This window comes from Echinops telfairi, unplaced genomic scaffold (genome assembly GCF_000313985.2).
Source record: "Echinops telfairi isolate 266 unplaced genomic scaffold, ASM31398v2 ScPeMD7_7469;HRSCAF=8507_1, whole genome shotgun sequence".
NCBI classification, from domain to species: Eukaryota; Metazoa; Chordata; class Mammalia; order Afrosoricida; family Tenrecidae; genus Echinops; species Echinops telfairi.
In genome coordinates, this window is record NW_022111373.1 from 89,871,963 (window position 1) to 89,878,697 (window position 6,735).

The following is a 6,735-nucleotide window of genomic DNA, read 5'->3' on the forward strand; positions in this document are numbered from 1 at the left end:
GGAGACAATAACATGCACAAAAACAAGACAAAGCAAAACCAAGCAACAATGTACAACAAAACAGCAACAATAACAAACCACTGACAAAGAACAAATTCAAACACAACAGGAAAGAAAAGCTTGTAGTTAGTTCAAGGATTGCTGGCCTTTAGGAGTGCTCTCCAGTCCAGTCTGTTGGGGCACCACACCCTGGTCCCAAAGTCCACCTTCATCATTCCCTAGGGAACTTGCTGCTCCATTCCTTTGCTGTTCGGCTGCACTCTCCCAGTGCTTTGCCTCAGTGTGGCGGGATCAGATTGGGTGCAATTCCCACACTGCGTCTCTGGTGTTGTCCCCCACATGGAAACATTTTTCAAACTCGTCTGTTTGGATGGCTGACAGCACCTCCCTCATTGTTTTCTTCACCTCACCTACTTCATCAAATTGCTGTCCTTTCATGCCCCTCTTCATTTGCAGAGACAAAAAGAAGTCACACAGAGTAAGGTCAGGTGAGAAAGGTATGTAGGATAAGGGAGGCATGCTGGGTTTAAAAAAAAATCATTTTATTAGGGCCTCATACGATTCTTATCACGATCCATAAATACATCAATTATGTAAAGCACATTTGTACATTCATTGCCCTCATCATTTTCAATTTTTTTGTTTTTTTTTTAACCCAAACTGGCACATTGAGATGACTTCGTGAACAGGTGCATTGTCATGGTGGCAAAGCCAGTCCCCCCTGCACTGTTACACTATCTTTTCAGAACCTCTGAATAGAAAGCTTGGTTAACAGTCTGACCTGGTGGAACCAACTCCAAATGCACTACAAGTTGACATTTTTATCCTTTTGGGTAGTTGACGATGTCCAGAATGAGGTTTGTCATCAATCGACATTTTACCTTTTTGAAACGAGAAAACCACTAGCACACCTGAGTTTTCCCATAGCCCTGTCCTTGCAAGCTGTGTTCAACAGCACAGCAGTTTCTCTGATTTCTCCCGAGCAGAAAAGACTCTCACAGCGAATGCTGTTCTCCTAAATCGGGCACCACAAACAAAGTGAGGTTTGAGCGAAACTGCTTTTATGAAAATATTCAGTGTGACCAGAGAGAACCTTCCCAGGCAATGGCACTGGGTGCACTAACTCAGAGCGAGTTGCTCCATGCTTGCCTAGCAGGAAAAATGTGAATGTACACCACGAATGTTCTGCCAAGCAAAATTCCATTGGGGGGGTGGGGTGGGGGAAGTTACCCACTCCATTATCTGCAGGGACCAGTTCCTGAAGAAAGACATCATGCTTGGTAAAAGGTGTTGTTTTGTTCTGTTACACATATGGTTACTGTGAGTCAGAACCAATTCAACATCACCTAGTAAAAACATCAACAAAAGAATGTATTATTTGATACTAATACTTCTGAGGAATGTTAAAATTTCCTAATGGCCCATTAATGTTCAATTTTTTAACTATTATGTATGTTGAAAAGATCATAAGTTTTTAAGTTTGTGAGTAATTATAGTTTAATGTTTGTTTAAGTAAGTCTTTTAATGAGGCTGCTTCAATCCTTGACTCTTTCTGCTTGCTTTATCAGTCATGAAAAAATATTCAAAATTCTGAAATTTTGGATTTCTAAGGTCAATCTTTGTTACAATGAAAAGTGCATTCAAAATTTAAAATTTTTATATTTTCCTGGTGAACTGAATCTTTTATTATTATCAATGATCACTTCCATTTCTACTGAGTTTGTATACCTTAGCGTTTAAATGGCATATTAATATAGCTAAACCTGCATCATTAGTAGTATTTTCCAAATAAATCTTTGCAAATCCTTTAATTTTCTATTTTTCTTATAAATAGCTTATATCTAGATTAGTGAAAGTTTTTTTTGGTCTGGGCTGACATTTTTATGCCCATTTAGGAGCCCTGGTGATACAGTGGGTTGTACAATGGGCTACTAACTGAAGGGTCAGCAATTCAACCCACCAGTCGCTCCATAGGAAAAAGATGAGGCTCTCCACTACCCTAAATATATATAGCCTAGGAAACCCAAAGGGTCAGTCCCTACTCTACCCTACAGGATCACCATGAGTCAGAATCAACTTAACAGCAGTGGGTTTGGGATGGGCAAAATAGCTGATGGTGCAAGAAGCATCAAACAAAGATGAAAATACAGTGACTGAACCCAAAAGAACTGGTTGATGTTTAATCATTTCAGTAGGTAACATATGATCAAGAACCAAAGGCATTGATGGAAAAAGTCTGAGCTTCACTGATGACACTGGTGAAAAACAAAACTCTAGAATTGACAGAGTATCAATTGAAATGCTTCAACAAACTGATGCAGGTCTGGAAGCACTCACTAGTTTATGCCAAAAAATTTAGAAGACAGCTACCTGGCCAACTGATTGGACGAGATTCATATTATGCCCATTCCAAAGAAAAATAAGTCAATGGAATGCATAAATTATGAAACAATATATCACTACTCCTAATACTAACCACCTTAGGTAGGTGCTTGTTTTTTTCCTCCTGCAAAACTGTAGTTTATTGTCAGGTTAATCTAATGTCTAATGGGCAAAGGCAGTTTCAAGCCTCTGCCTTCGATGTTCTTGCCTTCATTTTACACAATATTTTCCAATTAGATAAAATTTATATTCTCATTATTCAAAATAAGGCAAATGTGTCAGAAATATGCATCTTTTCCAATCAGTTGGCCAAGTATCTGTCTTCTAAATTTCTTGGCATAAACTAGTGAGTGCTTTCAGTCTTGCATTCCCCACCCCCCCATATCTAATTTCTCATTATTCAATCTCAGTACTTACTATCCAAATTCACTATTCCAAACTCAGGAAATGAATGGGTGGATACTAAAGGATTAAGCTTTTTCAAATTTGTCTTTTCTTAATAAAAACAAAAGTTTTTATTTTGTGTGTCCCTAAAAGTCTGTTACCACTGATACCTCTTACACAAGGCTGTATTTTCGTGTTTACGTGGAGAGTTTCTATGAACTCTTTGTTCTCCTTACAGTCCAAGGAAGATAGATTCCCCCACTGGGAATGCGCATTGTCTCTAGGACTCACAAAGAGAATGTGATGTTTTCCATTTCATGAAGGTAGTATGAATCATAACTTTAAATTGTCATGGAGGTTGTTATAGATTTGTAATTTCCACTTCTCAATCTTCATTATTAAAAAAAGCTAATTCTGCAAAGTAAGTGGTTAGGGAACAAGTTAATTTCTAATATATTCTTTAAAAATCCACCCCCCAACAATACATTCTTACATTAACGAGTGACGGTTTAAGAACCTCAAGCTTTACTGGTGTCAAAATTCAGTTCATAAAATTATTTTTAATACAATAACTTTGTGCATTATTTTACCCAAAGCAAAAATGTTCCACTGCTTTCTTAAACATACACTTTTATTAAGCTATCACTGTCATTAAAAATTCTCAAAGTCATCAACTACCTCTATAAAGCTGAATATAATATAATGTGTAATTCTCAACTTCCAAAGCAATATTTTTGTCCTAAAAAAATTAAAAGATGATAATATGCTACTGTAAAATCCTGTTCCACTCAGTCTCATCAGTAACACAAATCAGTGCCTCCTACTCACCAAGAATAAAGTTAGCATCACAGCAACACATAAGTTATCACACTACATATGACAGACAAACTGACAATTATTAGATATGGATAAAAGGCCTTTGGGTGGAAGTAGGGCGTGGGGACAGGTTGCTTCGTGCTCTTTACTTCACAGGGGCTTGCTCATAAAGGCCGTTTTCTAGACATTGTTTTAGCTAACTTTATTCTGAGAACAGACTACGAAGGCTATCCACTTTTGAGGAATTAACCATTAAAACCCCCTATGTGAAGGGAGACGTCAGACAGTGTAAGGCATGACAAAATAGTAATTTATAAATTATCAAGGGTTCGTGTGGGAGGGGAAAAATGAGAAGCTGATACCAAGGGCTCAAGTAGAAAGAAAATGTTTTGAGAATGATGTCAACAAATGTACAAATGTGCTCGACACAATGGATGTATGTATAGATCGTGATTAGTTGTACGAGCCCCCAATAAAATTATCTCAAAAAGGAAAAACAAAAACAAAACCCCTATGATAGCACCAAAATATTGTTAGCTACTGAAAACCTCATAAATACAAGAACAACATGGTCAGAGATGGTGCCAGATGACACTCAAAATAAGCATGAGGAAAAGCTACCTTCTGAAGGTAGAGTCACAACCATGACACAAATGGAATAACCCCTGTGAAACCTTCATTTACTAATGGGACAGACTTAAACTGGAAGAAATAGCTGCAAGCACAAATAATTGGAACTTGGAAGGTACAAAATATGAATCTAGGAAAATTGGAAGGCTTTAAATACAAAATGGGACACATAAAGATCAATATTCCAGGCTTTAGTGAGCTGAAATGGAGTGGGATTGGCCATTTTGAATCAGAAAATCATGGTTTACTACACTAGTAATGACCTAAAGAGGAGGAATGGGGTTGCATTCATCATCAAAAAGGGAATTTCAAGAGTTATCTTGAAGTACAACACTGTCTTCTAGGATGTCTATCCACATACAAGAATTCAATCAATATAAATATTATCCAAATTTATGCACTAATCACTAGAGCTGGTGATGAAGAAACTGAGGAATTCTAACGTCTTCAGATGGAAATCGATCAAACATGCAATCAGGATTCATTGATAATTATTGGTTATTGGAATGCAAAAATTGGAAACGAGAATGAACAATAGTTGGAAAATATGGACTTGGTGATAGAAATGAAGCTTGAGAGACTATGACAGAATTTTGCTAGACCAACAACTGGTGCATCACAAATACCTTTTTTCAATAACACAAAAGGTGACTATACATGTGATCTCCAGATGGCATACACAGAAATTAAGTTGATTACATGTGATAGGTACGTTTATTATGCCAACCTGGCCAATAAGAACATGTGGGATTTATCAGGTCAGTTTGATTGGAGGGCAAAGAGATACAATGGCTTGGGGAGCCCCGCCTCTCTCTCTTACTCTCTGGTGATTGGATCAGTGTGCAGCTAGCTGCCTTAGCTAGTAGTTCTCTGCTTCAACTTGTGAGCTATACTACCTGTGGGACAACCAACTCATGGACCGTGTCACTAGAGCTTGAGGTTCCTTCGAGACCCACTTCACCACACTGCTAGTGTATACATTGCTTGAGACTGGGTCTCTTGGATGCTGTTATCTGGCTGACTGTTGGTGACCAGCCCTGCTGTTTGCTGCCTCTGGCCAGACTGACTGCATTGCTTTAAGAAAATTCAATTGTCTGCTTCCTTGACCTTGAACTGAGCAGCCCTTGTGAGTTGAACTGAGCCCTCTGTACCACTGTGTGGACAATTCCTTTGTGATCTATCTATCTATCTAGTTATTGATGTATATGTGTGTGTGTGCATATAAACGCTAAGTGTACTGGTTTTGTTTCTTTAGAGAGCCCTGTCTAACACACTACATCTGTGGGAAGAGATGATCGAGAAGCTCAATATCAGCAGCTAAAACCAGGCAAAGGGCCAAGAATCTGTATGTGGTTCAAGCTGCAGTTGTGCAAACAGACCAGGAAAAGTGTGCCTGGTCAGGATTGTATATCCTCTCACCATATTAATTTAATCTGTATGCTGGGCACATAATCAGAGAAACTGGATTATATGAAGACTATGGTATCAGGATTGGAGGAAGGCTTATTAACAACTTTTGTTATGCAGATGACATGACCTTGTTTGCTGAAATTGAGAACCAGAAGCATGTGCTGATGAAGATCATGGATTACAGTCTTTAGTGTGGATTACAATCATTGTAAAGAAAACCCAAAGGCACTATTATATATTTGGGTGTTTAATCTCTTATTCACATTTCAACAATGCAGAACAACCTCCCCTTTCTCTTCTTTTGCCTGGTCTTGAATAAGTCCCAAAATAATTTTTAAAAATGTTGAAGAAAACCCTGGTAATGGGGAAAAAAGAAATTATTAATAGGAGAAAATTTTTAGTGCACATAAAACAACTGATTATTAACATCATTTATATATAAGTCACAAACGGCAGTTTTTAAAACATAAGGCGACTTCATAAAGTTTATGGAATTCTTTCTTAAGTGTTATCTTTTCATTCCAATGTTTCTCTGAATTTTTTGACACTCTCTTGTATGTAGATTATATACAGTGTCAGCTACATGTTTGAAATTTGTTAGGAATTTTAGGTTTATGAATAATGACGTGTAATCCCCACCCCCCCTTTAAGTAAAGACAAATAGGCTCCAATCAGCATTATCACACACCACATCTAATTTTAGGAACAGACTACTGCACTTAAGTTAAAAATAAACCTACCTTTGACCTTTTTTAACCTAAACTAAAAGAGGAAAAAAAGGCCTGTTCATGTGGTTCAATCTAAAAAAATGGTAAACTTAACCCAAATTCAGAGATCAAGATAATTTATAAAAATATAATCTGCAAAACCAAAATATTATAGTATTTTGAAATAAAAACGTTTAGTTCAGAGATTTTATGCTTAGTTCGTTTAAGAAATACCTTTACTTATTTTAAGACAACTTTTGGTATGATAAATTAAATAGAAAACAATACAGATCTCAACTTTTTAATGTCTATTGGTAAATATTAATACAAATAAATTTTATTTTTAAAAGTTATAGCACAAACGACTACACAGAAAAACAAGTACCTAAACAAGTACCTAATTCAA